The sequence below is a fragment of the Pongo abelii genome, chromosome 10 (assembly GCF_028885655.2).
Source record: "Pongo abelii isolate AG06213 chromosome 10, NHGRI_mPonAbe1-v2.0_pri, whole genome shotgun sequence".
Taxonomy (NCBI): Eukaryota; Metazoa; Chordata; class Mammalia; order Primates; family Hominidae; genus Pongo; species Pongo abelii.
In genome coordinates this window covers 638,071-663,572 of record NC_071995.2, presented here as the reverse complement: position 1 = coordinate 663,572, position 25,502 = coordinate 638,071, and the positions used below count along the sequence as shown (strand labels likewise).

Sequence of the window (25,502 nt, the reverse complement as noted above, 5' to 3'; positions counted from 1 at the left end):
TTTTGTATTTTTAGTAGAGATGAGGTTTCTCCATGTTGGTCAGGCTGGTCTCAAACTACCGACCTCAGGTGCTCAGCCCACCTCGGCCTCCCAAAGTGCTGGGATTACAGGCATGAGTCACCACACCTGACCAAGAACTCCTAATGTTTTAAGAAAATTGACGAATTTGTTTTGGGCCACATTCAAAGCCGTCCTGGGCCGCATGGGGCCCACAGGCTGTGGGTTGGACGAGCTTGCTGGACTGTCATGAAGTTTTGAGTAGGTTAATTGTGCGAGAGACCTGGAAGACAGGACCCTGGGTTGTATTGTACTCTCCCCGCCATTGGACCTGTGCTCCCCCCACCCAGGTAGCATCACAGTGGCCAATGGAGTGCCTCGGTGCAAATCCCAGGCTCCTAGTCCTGTGGACCACTTACTCCTTGGGTGAACTTGGGAAGCTCTTCATCCTTCAGGCTTCAGTTTTCCCACATGTAAAATGAAGATAATAATGGGACCTACCTCAGAGGACCATTGTGAGGATTAAATGAATTACCACATGAAAAGGGTATCATTGCCGGAAAGGGGTCCCGATCCAGACCCCAAGAGAGGGTTTTTCGGATCTTGTACAAGAACTCTGGGCTAGTCCATAAAGTAAAGTGAAAGCGAGTTTGCTAGAGAAGTAAAGAAACACGAGAATGGCTACTCTATAGGAAAAGCAACCCTGAGGGCTGCTGGTGGGCTATTTTTATGGTTATTTCTTGATCATATGCTAAACAAGGGGTGGGTTATTCATGAGCTTTTTGAGAAGGAGATGGAGATTTTCCCCCTCCCCCAGTTGAGGACTCCTCCCTCTTTTAGACCATATGGGATTATTTCCAGGTGTTGCCATCGCATTTGTAAACTGTCATGGCGCTGGTGGGAGTGTCTCTTAGCATGCTAATGTGTAATTGGCATATAATGCGCAGTGAGGACAACCAGAGGTCACTTTCGCCGCCATCTTGGTTTTGGTGGGTTTTGGCTGGCTTCCTTACTGCATCCTGCTTTATCAGCAGGGCCTTTGTGACCTGTGTCTTGTGCTCACCTCCTGTCTCATCCTGTGACTAAGAACGCCTAACCTTCTGGGAATGCCACCCAGCCGGTCTCAGCCTCATGTTACCAGCCCCTATTCAAGATGGAGTCATTCTGGTTCAAATGCCTCTGCCATAGACACATATTATGTATGCATTACCATGCTTATGTTTTTTGCTTTCCCTGTCTTTAAAATGAGGAAATGCTATTAACTGTCATGTTGGTCACTCTGTACCAGAGCCAGGAAGAGTGTCCACTGTGTGCCAGACCCTCGTAGGTGACACTGTGAGGAGATGCAGAAGAAAGGGAAGACCTGGCTCCTTCCTATGTACTCGGAGATCCTTCCCCCTTCCCCTCTAGGAAGACTCCTCATAGAGATCTCAGAGTACATACGAAGGGGAAGCATCCACACCCAGTTTTCCCTGGTGGAAAGGTGTGACACAGAGGCCTGCCAGAGGCTCATGGCCCCTTCTCCACCCAGAGCAGCATCTCAGCTCAACCTGGGGATCCAGTAAGGCGGTGCAGGGATCCTGCAGGCTCTGGCAAACTCAGCCTTGACCTTTGGATCCAGCTCTCTGTCCCCATGGCCAGTCTTTTCACTCCCAGGCCTTCTGTCTGGCACAGGGTGTGAAAGAGGAGCCCGGGGGGGGAGGTCAGGGCGGGGAGGATGTGGCAGGGACAGGGACAGGACAGGAAGGACTTGGCCTAGCTGATTGAGATTTTTTTTTTTCTTTTGAGACGGAGTCTTGCTCTGTCGCTCAGGCTGGAGTGCAGTGGCCCAATCTCGGCTCACTGCAACCTCCACCTCCCGGGTTCAAGTGATTCTCCTGCCTCAGGCACCCAAGTAGCTGGGATTACAAGCATGCGCCACTGCGTCCAGCTCCAGTTGAGATTTTGGCAGGGGTCTCTTGAGCAGCTGATGGGCTCCTGTCACTGTGCCCAAAGTCTGTCCCAGGCGATTCTGGCTCCACTTAAGCCCTGTCTTCCGGCCCCACACTCAGAGCTCAGGTCTGGGCACAGAGATGCCATCCTTAGTGTGTGTGCGGTATGCTGCAGCTGTGCCCACGAAGTCTGCCCCTGCCTCTCATGAACACCCAACCCATTTGAGGCTTCAATAATTAGAATTTTCCTTGCTTCACTTTATCTATCTAAATCCTATCGAACTTGTCAAGGGCTACATCAGTCTCACCTCCTCCATGAAGCCTTCTGTGATTGCCCAGCTGACATCAGTCTCACTGTCCTAAGTTTCCTAGTTCTCTATTTCATTCATTTAGAAATTAGAAAGTAGAAATGTACTTAATTATATTCTCAAAAAATATTTGAGCACCTGGTTGATTGCAAGGCAGTGAGGGTGGGTGTTGGGGCATCCATGAAAATACAGGACAGGATCTTCTAACAACAAGCTTAAATTCTAAAAGGATGATAAAAATTCTAAAGGCATGGCCTAGAAAATTCCTTATTGCCATATATTGCTTTTCAGTTTGGATGCTACAATTTAATTCAAAAATAATAGTTAACAGTTATTAGGTGCTTGCTAGGGGCCATTACTGTATTTAGCACTTTACACAAATTATTTTATTCAATTAATGTATTTTTTTGAGATGGGGTCTGGCTCTGTCACCCAGGCTGGTGTACAGTGGTACAATCATAGCTCACTGCAACCTCGAACTCCTAGGCTCAGACAACCTTTCCATCTCAGCCTTTTGAGTAGCTGTAACTGCAGGCATGTCTTACCACACCTGGGTAATCTTTTAATTTTTGTAGAGACAGGGTCTCACTATGCTGCCCAGGCTGGTCTTGAACTCCTGGGCTCAAGCAATCCTCCCGCCTCAACCTCTCAAAGTGCTGGGATTATATGCACAAGCTACTGCACAAAGCTAAGTTATTTTATTTAACTCTTAATAGTACTCCATTTGGTAGATACTGTTATTATTATTATTCCTACTTTAGAGATAAGGAAACTAAGGGGCAGAAAGTTTGAGTGACTGCCTAGTGTCAGCTAGTGAGAAAGCCAGGATTTGAAGCAGGCACCCTGACTCCATTGTTTATACCCTTAACCACAGTGCCATATTTCTTCTGTGTTTCACCCTTTATGTTCAGCTAGCGTGAAACTCTTTTAAGTCCTGGAGGGCCCTGTGGCACTTAGTGCATCAATGCCTTTGTAGGTAGGAGGCACTGGTAGGAGGTAGTCAATATTCAGGGATGCCTTGATGATCAGCACCTGCAGCAGAGAGAAGAAGAGAGTATCCAAAGTTTCTTAGTTCTGGGCAATAGAATTGGGAAAAGCAACCAGGAATCCAGTGCCTAAATGTTGCTGTATACTGACTCTTAGCTCCCACTACCTCCTCGCTAACACAGCTCTTTTTTCAGGCCTACACCAAGGATCCCGTGAATGTAGCCAGCAGATATTAGGAGGGCTTCTTATGAATGCCTCTTCACTGGGTGGACACAGGCCCATTAGGAACAGGCCCAGAGGCCTAGTGACTTCAGACTAATGCTTGCCAGGACCAGTGAGGTCAAAACATTACCCAGAACTGGGGCTTGATGTCCTGCCTCAAGGACAAACTCATCCCATCCTATCTGCCAAGTTATAGTGATTGTACTTCTGAGAACAGGGAACACTTCAGGCAAGAAAAATGTCAGTCCTTGTTCAAAGGGAATGATTCTCCTAAATTTAATGAAACTCTTACAGCCTAATCCCTCACCGATTATGATATCTATTTATTTCATATTCATTGATCATCTACTTGGTACAAGAAGCTGTGGCTTCCTACCCATAAAGGAAGTGATTCCAGTTTTAGACACACATATCTACAAGATGAGTCATAGGATAATGATTATCCTATCAACCATTTATTAAAAATTGCTTATCCATTCCCTCTTGTGCTAATAAGTGTTTTGATAGACTCTATCTCATTTAATCTTTAAAACAAATCTGGATATAATTATTCCACATGGTGGACCAAGGTCTGAGAAGGAACTTCGTAGTAGAGTCTGCTCCTAACAACTATACTGTCTTTCTGTACTGTCCATGAGAGGTCCCGACAGTGAGGACCATAGAGAACAGAGGCCAAGGTCCCTTTTGACTTAGTTGACCAGAAGTAGCTTGCTGGAAAAGGCTCCTGTAGATGTTCCCTCTTCTAATACCCCTAGCCAATGCTTTCTTTTTCTTCAATGTAGCCTCCAGAGAACTCCCAAATTAATTTTTCTAAGATGCAGCTATGATCACCACGAACTCTGCTCAAAAACCTTCGGTGATTCCCCTAAAATTCCCAAACTACTCTTCAGCCTGAAATGCAAGGTCTTGACTTCACCGTGGCTTTCTGACCGTCTCTCTGTCTACTCCGTCTCCCTATGTTCTTGCCAAATAGAACTATTTGCTAGTCTGCATGTAGGTCCACCTGCTGCTTCCAAGGCTCTTGGCATACCATTCCTACCGCCTGGATGCCTTTTCCTCATCTTTGTCTCTCCAACTCTTACCCATTCTTCAGTGTCCAGCTTAAATATCACTTGCTAATGATAGTTACTAAGCTAGGGCAAATATATATATATATATTTTGTTGTTGTTGTTGTTGTTTTGTTTTGTTTTGTTTTTGTTTGTTTTTTTGTTTTTTTTTTGAGATGGAGTCTCGCTCTGTCTCCCAGGTTGGAGTGCAGTGGCGTGATCTCGGCTCACTGCAACCTCCATCTCCTGGGTTCAAGCAATTCTCCTGCGTCAGCCTCCCAAGTTGCTGAGATTACAGGCACACGCCACCATGCCTGGCTAATTGTTAGTATTTTTAGTAGAGATGGGGTTTTACCATGTTGACCAGGCTGGTCTTGACCTGCTGACCTCAGGTGATCTACCTGCCTCTGCCTCCCAAAGTGCTGGGATTACAAGTGTGAGCCACTGTGCCCGGCCATATATATTTTTAATACCGTGTGTTGTGGTTTATTTATATGTCATTTCCTCTAGTAGACGGCAAGCTCCTTGAAAATGAATCCAGATCTCATTCATTCATATATTTTCCCATATTCCAGTATCCTGGTATATCTTTGTCTTTTTCTGTATCCCCATACACTAGTATCCTAACCCAGTTAGAGCTCCATAAATGTCTATTGGATACATTGATTTTTAAAATCAAAGAATAACATACATAAGCAGAAGGATTGGCCTTCCCTGCCAATCTTCCTTTGAAGTGCTCATACCTTTACACATAGGTTTGGAGTCCTACAAAGCTCAGATAGAATTGAACCCAGCAGGGTAACATTGTAGAGAACAATGAGTTATCTGCGTAGTACGTTGTAGAGTAAGAGGATGGATGCAGAGTTCAGGGCAAGGGTAGAGGAAGGGCTGTAATAGCAATGAATTTCATTCTTTGTTTTTTGTTTTTGTTTTTGAGACAGAGTCTTGCTCTGTCACCAAGGCTGGAGTGCAGTGGTGTGATCACGGCTCACTGCAGCCTTGACCTCCTGGGCTCAAGCGATCCTCCTACCTCTGCCTCCTGAGCAGCTGGGACTACAGGCGTGTGCACAACCACACCTGGCTACTTTTAAAATTTTTTTAGAGACAGGGTCTCACTGTGTTGCCCAGTCTGGTCTTGAACTCCTGGGCTCATGCGATCCTTCTGCCTCAGCCTCCCAGAGTACTGGGATTACAGGCATGAGCCACCATGCCCAGCCTCGCTCTTTGAAATATTGCCCAACATCCTGGTATTTGAATTCACCTCCCTTGCCTGGTGCAAATTGTGGCACCTCAGCCAAACCTAGCAGCCTGGCCTGTCACTAGTAAACCCCAGATCCCTTCCTAGCCTATCGCCTCTCACTCATCCCAGGGTACATGCTGGTTGCAAACTAAGTCCAAGAGTGGATTTGGACTCAAGTTGGTAAATAACAACTGGGCTTTTAGATTCGGAGTTTGGATGATGAGAAAAGTGATTGAGTGGGTGGGAAGAAACCTTCCCTGATTTTGGCTGGTACATTCAGAGACTCACAGCACTAACAGACAGGGCGGGCTGCCGGGGCAGGAACCCTGGGGAAAGGTGTGTTCACACAGGGCCTGAGGTGGAGGGAGAGCTGCTCGTGTAACAGTGGGGGAGGGGGACAGAGGCTGGGAGATCCTTCCTAGAGATGGGAGCAGCTTTCCACTTCAAGGACCACAGGTCTGCAGGCCCACAGCTCCTAGGACAGAAACTTACAAAACTGTCACTGTCAGGAGGGAGCGCTGGCTCTCAGATGGACTCTTCCTGAGCCGCTATCTTGCTTCCATTCACCTTGCACCAGCTGCCCAGAGAAGCTAGCCTTGAGCTGATGTCTACTTTTGCAGTATTCCACCGGAGTGCGTGCTGTCTTTTGCTGACCTGGTCTTCCAAAATCTAAGAAGCCTACAACAGCGTTTTGGGATATGGGACATTTAGAGGTCTCATTACAAGTTCCATGGGACTTTTAGAAAAAGCTTAGATCTATGGACAACTAAGAGAAGGCAAATTTAAACTTGTTTGAAGCAACCCACACAAGAGCAGGTTTTCCTAACCTGGGCGGCAGTGTCCATAAATTCCCAAGGGGGTCCATGTGAGCTCAGGAGGTGATGAACCTTCTGAAATTATGTGAAAAGTTATTCATGAAAAAAATAAAAATTAAAAAAAAAAGAAAAGTTATCCGTGTGCGGCTGCATTTAGGGTGGGGTAGGGGGTCCATCACCTTTATCAGATTCTGAAAGGGTCTGTGACCTGAAAAGTTAAACAAAACAAAGCAACACATTTTTCTAGAGGATGAAGGTGGGAACTGGGTGTCAGGGGAATTTGGAGGACATTCTGACTCCTCCCACTTCCCATATGCTGCAAACGTGTGCAGTAGCAAACAATGACAAATACTAGGAAGTGGCAAGCATTTCTTAAAAAGGGCCTTTAAACAAATAGAATCCTGAGCATTTCCCAGATTTTCTTATAAAAGTTGTCTTCCTCTCTTTAGGTAGCCCCTTCTTTCTTTCGTTCGTTCTTCTTCTTCTTCTTTTTTTTTTTTTTTTTTTAAGACATAGTCTTGCTCTGTCGCCCAGGCTGGAGTGCAGTGGCATGATCTCAGCTCACTGCAGCCTCTGCCTCCCAGGTTCAAGCAGTTCTCTACCTCAGCCTCCCGAGCAGCTGGGATTACAGGCACCTGCCGCCATGCCCGGCTAATTTTAGTAGAGACTGGGTTTCGCCATCTTGGCCAGGCTGGTCTCGATCTCTCTTGATCTCCGGTCTCCCGTCTTGGCCTCCCAAAGTGCTGGGATTACAGGTGTGAGCCACCGTGCCTGGCCTCTCTCTCTTTTCTTTTCTTTTTTCGTTTTTTCTTTTCTTTCTTTTTTTTTTTTTCTTTCTTTTCTTTTTGACAGGGTCTCACCCTGTCACTTAGGGTGGAGTGCAGTGGTGCAGTCACAGCTCACTGCAGCCTCAAACTCCCAGGATCAAGCAATTCTCTCATCTCAGCCTCCCAAGTAGCTGGGACTACAAGTGTGTGCCATCATGCCTGGCTAATTTTTTTAAAAATTTTTTATAGAGATGGCGTCTCTCTATGTTGCCCAGGCTGGTCTTGAACTCCTGGGCTCAAGCAATCCTCCTGCCTCAGACTCCCAAAGTGCTGGGATTACAGGTGTGAATACCATGGCTGGTTGTACAATACTCTTTCTTACTTGTCTCTCCTTCTAGTTTGTCTTCACTGCCACAGGGGAACCTCTTCTAGTAGCTGCTATTTCTTAAAGAAGGATGTGAGGCTAGAGACTCAGGAGTGCTTGTTTGTTAGGTTGGAATTAGGAGCCATGTCCAGGAAAGGCTGAGTAAGTCCTTCATCTCATCCAGTGGTAGCCAAACTTTTCAAGCCTGAGTACCTCTCTAAGACTTCAAAACCTTGGCCGGGAGCAGTGGCTCCTGGCTGTAATCCCAGGACTCTGGGAGGCCGAGATGGGTGGATCACCTGAGGTCAGGAGTTTAAGACCAGCCTGGCCAACACGGCAAAACCCCATCTCTACTAAAAATACAAAAATTAGCCGGGCGTTGTGGCACATGCCTGTAATCCCAGCTACTCGGGAGGCTGAGGTGGGAGAATTGCTCCAACCCAGGAGGCAGAGGTTGCAGTGAGCCAAGATTGTGCCACCGCACTACAGCCTGGGTGACAGAGTAAGACTCTGTCTCAAAAACAAACAAACAAACAAACTTCAAAACCACTTTTGGATCCTTCCAAGTAATTGTAATTGTACTTTTAGTATCTACAAGTGAAGAACTGCATGCTGATAAAAAGCTACCATGCATTCAATAATACTTTTTACATGTATCTTAAAAATTACAGCAGCACCTCTGTGCATTTGACAAACAGCACAGCCTTTATGTGTGAGATGCATCATCTATTTGTTCTCTAGGCAATGTTTGCTGTGCATCTGGATTCAGGGACCCCATACTGTCTGAGACCCTCTCCCCTTCCTGCAAAGCGGGGATCGCTGGTCTAATTTAAGCTGTTTATTTTATAGATGAAGAAACTGTGGTCTAGGAAAACAAAGCTCCTAGTGAAGTAGTTTGGGGCCCATTTCCAACCAGGTCTCTTGACTATGTCCTGGGCCCATTGCAGGATGCCCACGAGCTATGGAATGGACACCCAGCTATGACATCCAGTTTCCCACTCCCACACTGCCTGCACTCTCCCCTCACTAGGAGGTATCTGAAGGGCACCTGAGGGATGAAAGGACGCTTCAGGGCTTGCCTGATCTGGGAAACAGTCAGACAAGAGAGTGAACCATGAAACACCAGGCCCTGGCAACAAACCGGAGCACAAAGCCATGACACGGCTGCCATGGGCTGAGGGTGCCAAGCTGGCAGCTAAGCCCTCCCTCACTTAGTCCTCACTATAACCCTGACCATTAAGGAATATTACCTTCACTTTATAGATGAGGAAACTGAAGCTTAGAGAGGTCAATGACGATGTCACACAGTTACTAAAAGCTGCAGAGACTACTTTATGTAAGGCTGCTGGGCTCAGGATACCTGGGGCTTCTTTAGGACAAAGCTATTTTGCTACCCCTTTTCCCAAGGAATCATTCTAAACCCAGCCACAGCTTACCAAGAATGTGTAAGCCCCTCTCTTCCAGGAGACTATCTGCAGCACCAAGCATCTTGGCCACATCCTGCAAGGGCCCAGGAGGACTCCGCAGGCAGTATGCCACCCTTGGAGGACACAGCGTTCTTTACATTCTAATTCTAGCTCACAGCCTGTGTACGAAGGAGGTTAGAAAGGGTGAGTTCCTATGCTCATTCCCACCTTTCTCCTCAGTTCACACACTGACTGCAGGGTGTGGGGTTGTATAAAGATTGCCCCACTCCATGAAGCTCTTCAGAACTAGATGAGCCCTCACTGATTTTTCTCATTCCTTCTAAAGCATGTTCTCTTTGGCCATTAACATAGCTTCTACCTTTTCTCTTTTTTTGAATCACATATGAGAGTCATATCCCCAGCAAGCACCTTGCAAGCAGGGGCCAGGTCCTAAACGTACTCTGTATCCCCTACCCCAAGTGCCCAGCTTGGGGCTGGACACACCATCAGCTCCTGATAAATACTTGCTGGACTCCATCCAATGGTCCTGACAATAAACTGCCTCCCTCCTGGACCATTCCTTCTAGCCACTGCTGTCCTCAAAAGAAATTGCCAGCACCTCACTCCCCAACTATTTTTCCACAAGGCACGTGACCTTTCGAAGTTCTGGGATTTAGTTTTGCTGCCCCTGTCAGAAAGAAGCCTGACCTTTCTGATAATCTGTTGTTTGTGGGGACCCATGGAGAAGACAGGAGACCAGTTTTTCTGCACCTGAGCAGGGCTCTCTGAGAGCTCTGAGAGGCCGTTGGAGGCCTTGGCTCTAAACCGTCTGAGTCTAGAGCCAAAGCCAGAGATGGAGGGAGTCGGGTGTTTGCTCTTCTCCACTCTTGCCACCTTCTCAAGTGCTCCTGGTAACCAAGTGTGTTTGCCTTTTGCTACCCTGGGAGGCTGAGAGCCTCCTTTTCTCTGCAGACGGAGACAGAACTTCTGCGATAAGAGGCAATTCGGCTCCTGATCCAAAATTGCGGTCTCCTTGGAGCGGGAGGCTCTGGCGCTGTGACCGAGAGGGCCCCGGGCCACAGTGCTGTCAGACTGACCTTCACTGGGTCAACCCAGATCACTAACCAAAGCCTGCTGGTAGTTTATATGCCTCTCTGAGCCTCAGTTTCTTCCTCTGTAAAATAGACAGATCAGACACAACTGATTACTAAAGCTCTTCCTGTGGTAAGTTTCCATAGTCCTAAAACGCCTCTGGGCATTGAGTCCTAAAATGCTGTTCTGGGGTTCCAGAGTGGCATACTGCCTTTTCAACACTCCCCCCTCACCCCCACCTCATTACCAACTCCTCACCCCCACCTCATTACCAACTCCTCACCCCCACCTCATTACCAACTCCTCACCCCCACCTTATTACCAATTCCTCACCCCCACCTCATTACCAACTTCTCACCCCCACCTCATTACCAGCTCCTCACCCCCACCTCATTACCAGCTCCTCACCCCCACCTCATTACCAACTCCTCACCCCCACCTCATTACCAACTCTCCATGGGACTTTTAACCACACACTGCAGCTGCATCTTGCCATTGTCCAGCCAGGAGCTCCTACGGGTTCAGATGGTCCTATTGACAGAACAGGGTTGCTGCCACCTAGCACTCTAGAAAACTTCCGAAGGAGAGAGAGGAGGCTTTTATGCAGTCTGACATTAAATCCGTAAATCAGAATCCCCCCAATCCCTTTCAGACCACCAGAGTACATTATTCACTGAATAATGTTAAAAACAGCAATAATATCTGAAAATTTTACCTGTTCTTTATTGTTGATAGAGTGATTTTACATCTATTATCTCATTGTAAAATCCTCATGATAATCCTATATAGAAGATAAGGATTGTTGTTTCTATTTTACAGACCAGATAAACTGACCGACTTACCTAAGTTAGCCAACCAGAATGATAAAGCTGAGGGTGGATGCTCTATGTCCTAAACAGAAACCATAGGGACCTAGAAGCCAGGAGCAAATCCACATCCTCTTGTTTTTTTGTTTTTGTTTTGTTTTTTATTTTTTATTTTATATATATATGTTTTTTAATGTTTTAAATGTTAAAAAATATATATATTTTCATCCTTCTGCAATTTTTTTGTTTTTTGAGATAGGGTTTCTGTCACCCAGGCTGGAGTGCAGTGGTGCAAATCACAGCTTACTGCAGCCTTGAGCTCCCAAGCTCAAGTGATCCTCCTACCTCAGCCTCCCGAGCGGCTGAGACTATAGGCACACACAATCACACCCAGCTAATTTAAAAAAAAATTTTTTTTTTTTTTGGACAAAGTTTCATTCTTGTTGCCCAGGCTGGAGTGCAATGCAAAATCTCGGCTCACTGTAACCTCCGGCTCCCAGGTTCAAGCAATTCTGCCTCAGCCTCCCGAGTAGCTGGGATTACAGACAAGCGCCACCACACCCAGCTAATTTTTGTATTTTTAGTAGGGACAGGGTTTCGCCATGTTGGCCAGGCTGGTCTTGAACTCCTGACCTCAGGTAATCTGCCCACCTTGTTCTCCCAAAATGCTGGGATTACAGGTGTGAGCCACCGCGCCCAGCCTTTAAAATTTCTTTTATACAGATGGGGTCTTGCTATGTTGCCCAGGCTGTCCTTGAACTCCTGGGCTCAAGCAGTTCTCCCTCCTCAGCCTCCCAAAGTGCTGGAACTGCAGGCATTGGCCACTATGCCCACACTTCCTTTTAAGGACACTTACTTTGCTGTGAGAGAACTTGGTGTAAGCATTTGAAAGAATAGTCTCAGTGTTATACAAATTATATGCAAATATCATGCAAACTTGGCTCTGGAATGTTTGAACCAAGAACTAGAAATATTTTACAAAGGAAAAATGCAGGGTGGATTCTGTTCCTTCCCACAAACAAGAACCAGAGGAAGCAGAAGAGATGGTGAAGGAAGAGGATATTAGGCCATTCCAGCCTGCCTTTTTTTAGCTTTGTTCTTTTTTTTTTTTTTTTTGAGATAGAATCTTGCTCTGTTGCCCAGGTTGGAGTGCAATGGCGATATCTCAGCCCACTGCAACCTCCACCTCCCGGGTTCAAGCAATTATCCTGCCTCAGCCTCCTGAGTAGCTGGGACTACAGGCATGCACCACCATGTCCAGCTAATTTTTGTACTTTTAGTAGAGACGGGGTTTCACCATGTTGGCCAGGCTGGACTTGAACTCCTGAGCTCAAGTGATCTGCCTGCTTCACCCTCCCAAAGTGCTAGGATTACAGGTGTGAGCCACCTCGCTGGCCCTGCTTTGTTCTTTCTTCTGTTTTGTTTGTTGTTTTTTGTTTTTTTGAGACGGAGTCTCGTTCTGTCTCCCAGGCTGGAGGGCAGTGGCGTGATCTTGGCTCACTGCAACCTCCGCCTCCCGGGTTCAAGCAATTATCCTGCCTCAGCCTCCTGCGGCCAGCTACTTTTTTTGTATTTTTAGTAGAGACGGGGTTTCACCATATTGGCCAGGCTGGTCTTGAACTCCTGACCTTGTGATCCTCCCGCCTCGGCCTCCCAAAGTGCTGAAATTAACAGGTGTGAGCCACTGTACCCGGCCTGTTCTTTCTTCTGATAACATCTGTGGGAGGGAGAGGGAGGCCTTTGGTCAGTCGGGGCCTGGGAAGACAGAAAAGAGCTCCCTGTGTTTGGCGCCGTTCCCTTCCTGTTCTTGGCCTGTGGCTCTTGTCTGGAGCGAGGCAGGATATGGGAGCCCCACGGAGAACTGAGGCTATGGATTCCCTCATGAAGCCCCGTGCCCCTGGGCGTGGTGGGGACGCCAGTACACAGCTGGGGCAGAGGAGGGGTTCGGTCTCTCTGCGGTCTCTCCACATGCCCAGGTCTCTGGTTCCTGCCCCAGAGGAGGCTCCCTGTGAGAAAATGGCAGAGCTATTCTCGCTAGAAAAGAAAACACTGAAAATGGTGACCAAGGTAAACTATGTAACCACCTTAACTCGAGTGAAGGAAAATGAGGTGGTCCTTAAGAAAGTGAAGCAGGGCCGGACACGGTGGCTCAGGCCTGTCATCCCAGCACTTTGGGCAGCCAAGGCGGGTGGATCACCTGAGGTCAGGAGTTCGAGACCAGCCTGACCAACATGGTGAAACTCCAACTCTACTAAAAATATAAAAATTAGCCAGGCGTGGTGTTGAGTGCCTGTAATCCCAGCTACTCGGGAGGCTAAGGCAGGAGAATCACTTGAACCCGGGAGGCGGAGGTTGCAGTGAGCCACCATCATGCCACTGCACTCCAGCCTGGGCAACAGAGGGAGACTCTGTCTCAAAAAAAAAAAAAAGTGAAGCAAAGCCGGCGTGGTCTCTCATGCCTGTAATCCGAGCACTGTGGGAAGCCGAGGCAGATGGATTGCTTGAGCTCAGGAGTTTGAGACCAGCCTGGGCAACATGTTGAAACCCCATTTCTACAAAAAATCAGCCAGGCATGGTGGCGCATGCCTGTAGTCCCAGCTACTTGGGAGGCTGAGGAGGGAGGTTTGGTTGAGCCCCCGGAAGGCAGAGGTTACAGTGAGCTGAGATCGTGCCACTGTATTCCAGCCTGGGTGACAGAGGGAGACCTCGTCTCAAAAAAACAAAACAAAACAAAACCCAACCAGCCAACCAAACAAAAGAAAGTGAAGCAAGACCTTCATACACACAGCACGGTCCTGTCTGGAGAAGCCGATCAGGCGAGCTCTGGGCCCTCTCCTGTGACTTTATATACCATCCCGTAGTGTGGCCATCCTGAGGCACGAAAGGCACTGGATGAGGCAGGAGAAGCTGGGTTTTTTTGGCTTTCCAAGGGAGACTTGCAGATCTGAATCCATAGAGCAGCTGTGAGGCCGTAGTGGACAACACTTCTCAGAAGATAAAACCACTTTGCTCTCGCTTACCGGATGCCAGCACTTTAAACAAATGATTACATTTAATCCTCCTCTCTCTGTAACGTAGGAACTATTCTGAACTTCATTTTCCTGGGCTGTCAACATCAACGTCACACAGTTAGCAGGTGGCAGGTCAGGGAGGTGACCCAGAGCCTGCACTCCTGACCAGGGCACAGCACTGCCTCCACCTGAGAGCTGTGTGGACGGGACGGTGCCCAGAGAAAGAGGCACCTGGTGTTGGACGGACTTGAGTGTCAGGGCCCTGGGGTGAGAAAGGGCTCTGGAGAAGAAGTGACTTCAGACTGACCTGTGAGGGAGAGGCCCCTTCTTAGGAGGCAGGGCCCCGACCTCGCTGCCCAACAGAAGTTGCCCAATCTCTGTGGCTAAACAAAGAGAGCTGAGATGAGGAAACCAGAACATCCTGGGGAACGAGCACAGAGCACAGAAAACACGCCGATGCCAGCGGGGCTGAAGCTGGGAGTGCTCAGCCAGCCGGCCTTCTGTGTAGGAAACCCCCGGGGGAGCTCAGGGACCTGTGAGAAGAAGCACAGCAGCCTGAGCCTTTTATCCCCAGGAGCTTGAGAGCTGCACAGGCATCCCCTAATGACAAGGCCAGGAAGAAAGGGGATGTGAACTGCTGCACTTTGGCCAGGACACTTGCCTCATCAGCTGTTGTGGAGACAGGTCCGGAGGCAGAAGGAATGCTTGGGCCACGGATATGCAGGGGCAGGATTAGAAAGAAGGATTCTCAGCATACAGCCAGGGCTTTAGGGAAGCCTTTGTGAGGTGAGGACATGCTCTGACTGCTGTGGGCTCTTCCCCCAGTGTCTTTCCTCTGTTGTCCTCTTAGCACATCCCAGGCTTCACTACAACAACTTTGCTTAGATTAGGGACCTAGGGCAAGAACAGGGGGTGAGCACACTTTTTTTTTTTTTTTTTGAGATGGAGTCTTGCTTTGTCGCCCAGGCTGGAGTGCAATGGAGTGATCTCAGCTCACTGCAACCTCCGCCTCCCAGGTTCCAGCGATTCTCCTGCCTCAGCCTCCCGAGTAGCAGGGATTACAGGCGGGTGCCACCATGTCTGGCTAATTTTTGTATTTTTAGTAGAGGCAGGGTTTCACCATGTTGGCCAGGCTGGTCTTGAACTCCTGACCTCAGGTGATCCACCTGCCTCGGCCTCCCAAAGTGCTGGGATTAGAGGCATGAGCCACCGCGCCCGGCTGAACACACTTTTTTTAAAGAACTGGAGGCAATGCTAGCTTTCCAAGTGCCTGAGATGCCAAGGTAAGCTTTTAGGGTCTTTTGATCCTTCATTGGTTCAACTAGGGATTCTTGTCTCCAGACTTAGGTCACATAAGATGCTACTGTGTAGAAAGGTGTCTCATTTTGGATAAATCTTAAAAGTACAAGAGAGGAGAACACTAGCAGTTTCCTGACACCACTCAGAAGTCTTGCTTCTAATTTATAAGTTGGTAGCTAGGCCCATTTTGTAGTCAAGAAGTCCCTTTTCTTGGCATCGTGGCCTCTTTCCTATTTGGAGAGGGAATGGGGTGGGTTTCCTGGTGATGCTGTGCAACCTACAGCACTGTCACCATCATTACCCCGGGACCGGAGCAGTCCCACTGTTCACTGTAATGAAGCTCACGCACAGATGATCGTCTAGATTCCATCTCCAAACATTTTGTTCTGCCACCACCCAACAACCCAGTCTTATGTTCTCCCAAGACCAAACCCCTGGACCTACACACAGTCCTCTCTCTCAGGCAGTCTAGAATATTCAGCAGAATGCAAGAAGTCATGAGCTGTAAACCATAGTGGGATTAGTGACTTACAGGACACAGCCTGGTTACTCAGTGCAGCTTGACACGCTTTATCCCAACGGTAGGGACATTGCCATGGCCTTTGCTTCCTTCTTTCGTCCTCCAGCCTCTGTTCCTGGAGAAGTCCATGTCGGCTCCTGGAGCTTTCCTGACTACAGGACTTTGCTTCAAAATCTAGTCCAGGCAACCCTTTGAAAGGGCAATGCAGTCCTGGTTTTTTTATACTCAGAAGCTTCCTTGAACCGGTCCTTTACCTTCCTGAGAACTTCCTTTACCCCAACAAATTCTTATCAGATTTCTCTAACTACTATACCTCTGGCCCATTACAAGTACTCCTTTCTGTAGCCCCTCACTCTAGCTAAAACCCCCTGGAATGATATTCTAGCTCTCCGAGAGTGTGCCTCACTTTTCCTTTCAGCCCTTTCCTCTCACACGCTTCCTACATCAACACAACCGCTCTGCCAATTGTAGGATTTTCCCTTGCTTGTCAGATAACCCTGAAAAGGGCATGTGAAGTCTTGTGAGGCACATTTCCTGTGCTTGGGATGCATGCAGCCCACAGGATGACAGTCCCACACCTAGCCCTCTAATAGCCCATGGTACGTGCTGTACTAGTGGAGTGAAGCAAATGCTTTGGGAGAACTGAGAAAGAGGGATAAATTTAGCCGATGGGAGCTGAGGAAGACTTCCCAAGGGCTGTGATAGTGGAGCTGGGCTTTGAAGGGTGAGCAGAATTTCTTTTTCTTTTTTTTTTTTTTTGAGATGGAGTTTCGCTCTTGTCACCTGGGCTAGAGTGCAATGGTGTGATCTTGGCTCACTGCAACCTCCGGCTCCCAGGTTCAAGCAATTCTCCTGCCTCAGCCTCCTGAGTAGCTGAAATTACAGGAATGCGCCACTACACCCAGCTAATTTTGTATTTTTGGTAGAGACGGGATTTCTCTGTGTTGGTCAGGCTGGTCTTGAACTCCTGACCTCAGGTGATCCACCTGCCTCGCCCTCCCAAAGTGCTGGGATTACAGGCGTGAGCCAGAGCTTCTTAGTAGAGAAAAGAATGAGAAGCAGATCTAGCCTTTGGAAAAGCTGTCAGTCATTTAAAAAAATCAAGCTCCTGTTGGTAAATATAAGGTGTTCTCATTTAGCACCCTGATTGCTGAGATTTGGATGTAGCTTCCTAATGGGGCTTGCATATCTCCTTTGAGAGTCACTCATTTATCAGAGCTGAAAGATGACTGTAGATTATTATTTCTATAATCCATAATGAAACCAGAGAGAGTCCTCCCCTACCTTACACATTCACACAAACCGCTCTCCCAACTCTTCAGAGAGACCAAGAGAGTACAGAATCCTCCTGGATCCTGCAGGGCCTCTGTGGCTGGTGTCAGGGATGTGGGCTTGTGCGCTAAACGGAAGCAGTTAAGACCTCAAGCCTGCATCTTTTGAGCTCGGGACCACAGCCTCCATGAGCCAGCAGCTTCCTTGTCTTTGCATAACTGCTATTTGTTTTTCATAGAGCGCTGACAATGCACACTGCCCGACGTGTGAAGACATGGTCCTGCCCCTAGGCCTCTGGGAACCTGAGCTAGACAGACACTCAGCTCTGGGTGCAAACACAGCTCAAAAAACAGGCAGGCTGAGCCCTGAGGTGTCAAGCCTTTGTTCCCTTCTTTGGAGGAAAAAAAATGAGCTAACTAAGTGACTTCTCTGGATAAGAGGGAAGCAGGAATCCTCTTAGAGCACAGGTACTAAAGAACGTCTAGGGATGGAGGAGGAAGACGTGTACAGAGGCAAGTAGGGAATGCAAGGGGAAGAAGACAGAGGGAGGGAGCCAGGCCCGGCAGGACTGTGAAGGAAGAGTGCCATCTGCTGAGCCCCCATGGGCACACAGGCGCACCGCCACTCCCTCCCCACCATGTCCCCTGGGCATGAAGCTCACGCACAGATGATCATCTAGATTCCATCTCCAAACATTTTGTTCTGCCACCACCAACGACCCAGACTTATGTTCTCCCAAGACCAAGTCCCTGGACCTACACACACTCCTCTCTCTCATGCAGTCTAGAATATTCAGCAGAATGCAAGAAGTCATGAGGTGTAAACCATACTGGGATTAGTAACTTCCCAATACCCATGGACCCAAACCAAGCTGAGCAGGTGCCTGTGGAGAAGGCTGGAAAGTCAAGGCAGCAACCATCGCTAAGGATGGTCTTCTTCAGGAAGAAGTAGGACATCATGTAAGACACTGGGTTTCCAGCCAGAGTAGCCAGGACTCTTTCCCTAGCACAGTTCTTCCTAGCCACGTGCTATGGACAAGTTGCTTGGCCTTTCTCCATCCCACAATTCCTGTGGCTTCTGGAAGGGCTTAAATGAATAGCACCTGAAAAGAAAATGCCAGCGTGGGGCCTGGCACATGGTGGAGGTACCGTCATTGCTCCTTCCAGAGAAGAAAGGCCATTTTTAATTAATTTATTTATTTATTTATTTAATTTATTGTTATTTTGTTTTGAGACGGAGCCTTGCTCTGTCGCCCAGGCTGGAGTGCAGTGGCACGATCTCGGCTCACTGCAAGCTGGGTTCACGCCATCTCCCAGGTTCACGCCATTCTCCTGCCTCAGCCTCCTGAGTAGCTGGGACTACAGGCACCTGCCATCATGCCCGGCTAATTTTTTGAATTTTTAGTAGAGACGGGGTTTCACCGTGTTAGCCAGGATGGTCTCGATTTCCTGACCTTGTGATCCATCCGCCTCGGCCTCCCAAAGTGCTGGGATTACAGGCGTGAGCCACCGCGCCCGGCCTATTTATTTATTTTTGAGACAGAGTCTCGTTCTGTCTCCCAGGCTGGAGTGTAATGGCGCAATCTTGGCTCACTGCAACCTCTGCCTACTAAGTTCAAGCAATTCTCCTGCCTCAGCCTCCCAAGTAGCTGGAATTACAGGTGCCTGCCACCATGCCCAGCTAATTTTTTGTACTTTTAGTAGAGATGGAGTTTCACTATATTGGCTAGGCTAGTCTTGAACTCCTGACCTCAGGTGATCCACCTGCCTCAGCCTACAAAAGTGCTGAGATTATAGGCATGAGCCACCGCGCCCAGCCCATTTATTCTTTAAAATGCATGATGAGATTTAGAATTAGAGAGAAAGACCCAGAAAAGGGAGAAAAGGATACATTTTCATTTTTCTTAGGAGCCACAGATATGCTTGATTTGACGTAGCTGTCACAGGGAGTTGGCTCATTAGCACGGGGAAACTATTCCTAGTGTGTCAGAGCACCCCCAAATTGGGCCAGCCAGGGATGGCAGAGGAGGAGGAGTGAACCTGGGAGTGCTGGGCTGGGGTCCAGTTGAAACTCTGCCACTGAATTGCATGCTTTGGACATGTCCCTAAGCCTTTCTGGTCACACCTTGCCTGATGCCTTTTGTCCCTTTCCCCCTGATTCTGTGATTCCATGAGACCTGTTTAGCATCCCTTCGAAGACCCGTGGATTGCTTTACCAATCAGCCGATCAGGCGATCAATCTGTCAATCCACCTAGTTCACCTCAGGACCTTCTAAGATTGCAGTGACGGAGAGGACCCGGTGTGCCAAGGGTGTGCTGCAGACGCATGGGTCCCCTGGCTTTTGAGGATACACAGATCCTTACAAGGATCAGAAGAGACTCAGGCACTTTGGGTTACAGGTGACAGAAAGGAACCTAAAGCATCTGAGACCGAAAGAGGTAGTTTATCATAAAGTGTCAGGATTTCTCCCAAGAACCACATGGCAGGGAGATCAGGGAGGTCCAAGCGCCTAGGCCAGAACCTCAAGCCCCGCCAACCCAGACAGCTCCTTCCCTCTGCTTCTCTGGGGCTGCCTGGCCTCTCATTTTTGCTTCTCCTGGTGCATCTTGGTTCATGTAGTCCATGGAGGTTGAATAGCAACAGTGAATCTCAGTTCCAGATTGATGGAAGGGAAAATCTGATTGGCCCTGCTTGGACAGGACTCCTGCCCCTACTCTACCCAGCCTGAGCCAGATATTCCTGGACCGGATATAATGTCACTAGGCTACCTCCTAGGTGCGTGGAATTGGGGGTTTCTCAGAGAACGGGAGGTTGCGACTGCCCTGACACCCCACAGAGTGTTGTGTTAGGATGCAGGTTTCACTGACGCAAGACTCCAAATAATAGCAGCTTAGACCAAAATGGAAGTTTATTTCTTGCCTGTGTGTAATAGTCTGCATGCAGACAGTCCAGGGATAATACAGTAGCTCCACGGTGTTTGAGACCCAGGCTCCTTCTAGCTTGTTGCTCTGCTCCTGGGATATGTGCCTTATATACATGATTGAAGATGCTCACCACAATCTCCACATTCCAGCCTGGGAAAGAGGGAGGGAGGGGATAGAGAAGACAGGTGCCTTCCTTTTAGGGCCACAATTCTTCTTGCTAAGTTCTCATTAGCCAGACCTTGGTCATACAGCCCTGCTGCTGCAAGACGGATTGGGAAATGCTGACTTTATTAGCTAGGTGGTCATGCATCCCGTCAAATATTCTACTATCCTGAAAGAAGGTCAAATAGATATTGGGGGGCAACCTCCTACAACAAGTAATAATGGCCTCGCTTCCTGGAAACTCATGGAAGTTTTTCTCTCTTCTGACTTCTAGCCTTGGGAGCAGGTTATTTATTGCCAAGAAAGAGGTATGGTGTGCATGGGAAGAATATCTACAGGGAAATGCTTCCAAAGGTGTGACCAGGAGGAGTTTAGACTAAATGATTTCTAAAATCCTTTTTTACATTTATGCCACTTCAAGAAAGGCCTGGGAGCCGGGCACAGTGGCTCATGCCTGTAATCCCAGCACTTTGGGAGGCTGAGGCAGGCAGGTCATTTGAGGTAAGGAGTTCGAACCTGGCCACCAGCCTGGCCAACATGGTGAAACCCTGTCTCTACTAAAAATACAAAAATTAGCTGGGTGTGGTGCTGCGCCTTTGCAATCTGAGCTATGCAGGAGGCTGAAGCAGGAGGATTGCTTAAACCCAGGAGGTGGAGGTTGTAATGAGCCAAGATCGTGCCACTGCACTCCAGCCTGGGTGACAGAGCAAGACAAAAAGAAAGAAGAAAGAGAGAAAGAAAGAAAGAGAGAGAAAGAAAGAGGGAAAGAAAGAAAGAGGGAAAGAAAAAGAAAGAAAAGGAGGAAAGAAAAGGAAAGAAAGAAAGAAAGGCAGGCCTGGGGATGATGTGCCTCTTCCTCTATCGTAACTTAGGGCACAGAAAAGGAAGTTCTTGGAACAGATTGCAGAAGTGAATTTGGTAACACAGAGTTCTTTAAAGAATAGATGTCCAGGCCAGGTGCCATGGCTCACGCCTGTAATCCCAGCATTTTGGGAGGTCGAGGCAGGTGGATCACCTGAGGTCAGGAGTTTGAGACCAGCCTGACCAACATGGAGAAACCCCATCTCTACTAAAAAGACAAAAAATTAGCCGGGTATGGTGGCGGGTGCCTGTAATCCCAGCTACTTGGGAGGCTGAGGCAGGAGAATCACTGGAACCTGGGGGGCAGAGGTTGCAGTGAGCCGAGATCGCACCACTATACTCCAGCCTGGGCAACAAGAGCGAAATTCCGTCTCAAAAAAAAAAAAAAAAAAAAAAAAGGAATAGATTTCCAGTGCTGTGGTTGTCCTTGTCATAGCCCAGTTCTGCTAAACAAGGGTGAGTCGAAGTTGTCTCCTTCAGACTCTAGAGTCACATATTAAGTGCCTGCCTGGTAACACCCTCCTGTGGCTGGGCTGAACAGAGTCGCTCAGAGCAGCTAACCCACCAGTGAAGCTGTGGTGAGCATCTGCTGCATGCAGGGCCCTGGGCTGGCTGCTGTGGGGACCCACGGGGGCAGAAGGCTGTGCTCGCTGACCCTCTTCCTCTTAGCCACCAGGCTGACCTCATTTTCCGTTGAGACTTCCTGTTCTCCAGTAATTGCTTGGTGGGGCAAGAGGCTTCAGTTCCAAGTCAGCAAATGGGATCTGAGTCATGATGTATATGGTAAGTGTGCCTCTGCCCACGGTATCTTCACCAGCTCAGCACTGGGTGCTGGGCACTGGGGACTGGGCAGGTGAGGAGGGCTGATTTTCACTCATGCAAAAGCATTGATTCTGTGTCTGCTGGGTGTCCGGCAATGTGTGTGCGCATGTGCACTTGTCATGATAAGGAAGGCAGAAGGGTGGAAATGACTCTGAAAAGTTAGAGCTCAAAATGGACTTTGTAGATTTTGGCCCCAGTGATGCCAAGATGAAGTAGGCTAGTAGGACAGCTGGGAGCAGAAAGAGGCCCAGACTCGGAATCAACTTGGGATCACGCTCTGGCTACAACAAAAATGTGTGACCTTCCATGGTCAAACATTATTTCTCCCCTTCATCTTTTTTTTTTTTTTTTTTAAGACAGGGTCTTGCCACTCTGTCGCCCAGGCTGGAGTACAGTGGTGCCATCATGACTCACTGCAGCCTAGACCTGCTAGGCTCAAACAATCCTCCTGCCTGAGCCTCCTGAATAGCTGGGACAAGTACCCTATTGTTGTTGTTGTTTTTTTCCCCTATTTTTTTTTTTTTTTTGAGGCAGAGTCTCGCTCTGTTGCCCAGGCTGGAGTGCAGTGGTGCGATTTCGGCTCACTGCAAGCTCCACCTCCCGGGTTCACGCCGTTGTCCCACCTCAGCCTCCTAAGTAGCTGGGACTACAGGCGCTTGCCACCACGCCCGACTAATTTTTTTGTATTTTTAGTAGAGACGGGGTTTCACCGTGTTAGTCAGGATGGTCTCGATCTCCTGACCTCGTGATCCCCCCGCCTCGGCCTCCCAAAGTGCTGGGATTACAGGTGTGAGCCACCGTGCCCGGTGTTTCCCCTATTGTTTTAAAAAAAACGACGATAATGCCTTGCTCAGCTCACGAGGACTACAAAATGGAAAAGAGAATTGGGCTGTGAGCCTTGAGAAGGCCCGCTCTGCATTTTACTCATCTTTGCGGCCCCTTCAGCACCTAGCGTGGCACTGTGTGTGTGTTCAGCGCCTAGCGTAGCGCTGCGTGTGTGTTCAGCACCTAGCGTGGCACTGTGTGTGTGTTCAGCACCTAGCGTGGCGCTGTGTGTGTGTTCAGCACGTAGCGTGGCGCTGTGTGTGTTCAGCACCTAGTGTAGCGCTGTATGTGTGCATTAATTCTTCTGTGAGCGAGTGTTGCCTAGATTGAATTAAACAACAGCAACCCAGAAAGCACCTGGTCCACTTTCCATATTAGAAAACAGAGACCCAGAGAGGGACAGTGACTTGCCTCAGGTCACACAGGCTACCTGGGAAGATTAAACATTGACCTCATACATGCTCTGCATTCAGTCAGCATCAGTGTCCTTCTTTTCCACGTGGCAGCATCAGGACGTAGAATCCAGATCTTTTCCTCTGACTCCTCAGCTCTTGCACCTCACCACATTGCTGAGTTATTCATATTTAGCTGAAGCCAGCTAGCTAGTGAGGGCTGAGATGGGATTAGCTAGCAGGAGGACTGTTGCTGACACCTCGTCCACCAAGCTGCCCCTGTGCCATGGCTTGGGTACAGTGGCTAAAGGGCAGGAGCTCTGGAGCCAGATTGCCTGGGTTTGACTCCCAGTTCTGCCATTTGCTAGTTGTGTAATCTCATTTAATGTCTCGTTTATGTCTCAGCTTTCTCATCTGTAAAATGAGGATTTTGCAATTGTATTTGACCTCATGAAGTTGTTGTGAGAATTAGATGAATTAAAATATGTACTTAGAAAAGTGACAGGCAGGTAATAAGCACCTTATTAAGTGTTTGCTGTTATTCAAGGATGACGTTCGGCTTTTATTGCTGTAGTGGTGGTTGCGGAGTTGATGACTATGGTCAGCCTTCACAAGGACAGCTGTGGATGATGGTAGAGTTTGTTGTTGCTGAATAGGATAAGATTCCTAAAGAGCGTCTAAAGGACTGGGGGCTCTAGCATATAAATTCTTGGAGGGCTGGTGTGCTTGGTAAAGACTCTTAAGGGTTGAGTACAGTGCCACATAATTGGTGGACAATTAGAAAACAATGACCGCTAGCTCCTAGGGAGGATCCAGACCTTGGATACTCATCCTCCATCCATCCACAGCACACCGAGGGCCCAGATGGGACACCAGCTCCTACAAGCATATTGCCTTTTAAGCCCCAGCTTCCATCCAAATTTGCTTGCATTGGAAAGTCAACGGAACCCCTAGCACAAAGACGGTGGCTGACGGCCAAAGGACTGGAGCCAGGAAAACTATGTGACAGGCAACTTTGCTCCTGCCAAGAATGAGGATGTGATTTCCTATCTCCACCCCGCAGCAGGCCCCCAGCCTCCTCTCATCCCCATTCCCCTTCCACCCCCAGTCCTATGGGCCACAGGTTTCTGCCTGAAAAAGCAATTTGGAGCTGCTCACACAGGATATCTCCTCCTGACCTACTTCCTGAGTGCTGAGGCAGAATGCTTGCTCTACTGAGAAAGGCGGCATTAGCTCAGCATTCCCCCAGCCAAGCATCATACCGGATCTGACTGTCAATCACTCACTCACAGCCAATGGCCACACCTGAGAAGGGTTTTCTTAATGGCATTCCTATGTCAATACCTGGGCTGAGTAACCCAACAGGCTCCTGGAGTAGAGCTGAACCTGTTTCTTGGGATATTGCGCTTTCTGTCTTTCTGGTTGTGTGCTTGCTTTTGTAATTTGGTGCAAAGCCACCATTTGTCATGGTCCCAGGAACTCTTTCTGAGATTGTAATTCCAAAATATTTCTACTCCAGTCATCATCATCATCATCATCATCATCATCCCTTACAGAGTACCACTATGTAGTCAAATATTTTACCTATTATCCCTAATATGCTCGCCACCCTACCTTGCAGGGTGGATATATCAGGACAGTGCTTCTCAGACTCTGATGTGGCTGTAAGTCACCTGGGAATCCTGCTAAAATGCAGATTCTGGTTGAGTAGATCTGGGGGAGGCCTGAGGTTCTGCATTTCCAGCAAGCTCCCAGGTTCTAGTACCTTGAGTAGCAAAATATCAGGAGAAATTCTTTAGTTGCGAGTGACTGAAATGCGATGTGAACTAGTTAAACAAGAAGTGGAATTTATTCCAAGGGTATCTGGTGTCTCACAAAGCCAAAGGACAGGATTGCAGCTGGGCCTCCAGAAGAGTTGGGGCCAGGGATTCAAATGCCAGGAGGAACCTCTTGGTCTCTCGACTGCTTTCTCCACGCACCCAATTCAAAGCGTTGTCCTCTCTCCCTCCCTTCCTTTGCTCCACTCTTTCTTCCTTTCCCCCTCTGTTCTACTTAGTGCCAAAGCAACTCGGCCCACAGTCCTTTGGGTTCCATGTCTTCTCCTTGATTTTGGTGGTGCACATCTTCCAGTAACTCCCTAAGAAAGTGAGCAAAGGAAGGAAAATTTTTGTGGACTAACTTACCTAAACCGTCTTCCCGCAATTGCTAGTGGGTTGAGTATAGAACTGCAGCTTCTAATGTGGCTGCTGTGACATCCAGTGCCATTTCACTCCTCTGTCCTCTGGAGCTCATGTCTGGAAGTTGTTAGATTCCTTCTGACCTCCAGTTCCAAAAGTTGACAATGATGTGGCTTGGGATGAGTTGTTCCTCATTCATTATATGGGGCACTTGGTAAGTCCTTTTGACCCCAAAATTGATGTTTTCTGCTCTAG

The 25,502-nt window shown here is 48.3% G+C and overlaps 1 protein-coding gene across 2 annotated transcripts in view; it reads left to right on the top strand.

Moving 5' to 3' along the window:
• The window catches only part of NINJ2 (ninjurin 2), a 92,923-nt gene that overhangs the window by 28,369 nt on the left and 39,052 nt on the right, over positions 1-25,502 (top strand). The window contains exon 1 of one of the 2 annotated variants that reach the window (XM_009247280.2): positions 21,415-21,814. The exons of the other annotated variant lie outside the window; for it this stretch is intronic. The gene's annotated coding sequence lies outside the window, so the exon portion shown is untranslated. Of the gene's footprint in view, positions 1-21,414; positions 21,815-25,502 lie in introns of those variants that run through there. 2 annotated transcript variants of the gene reach the window in all.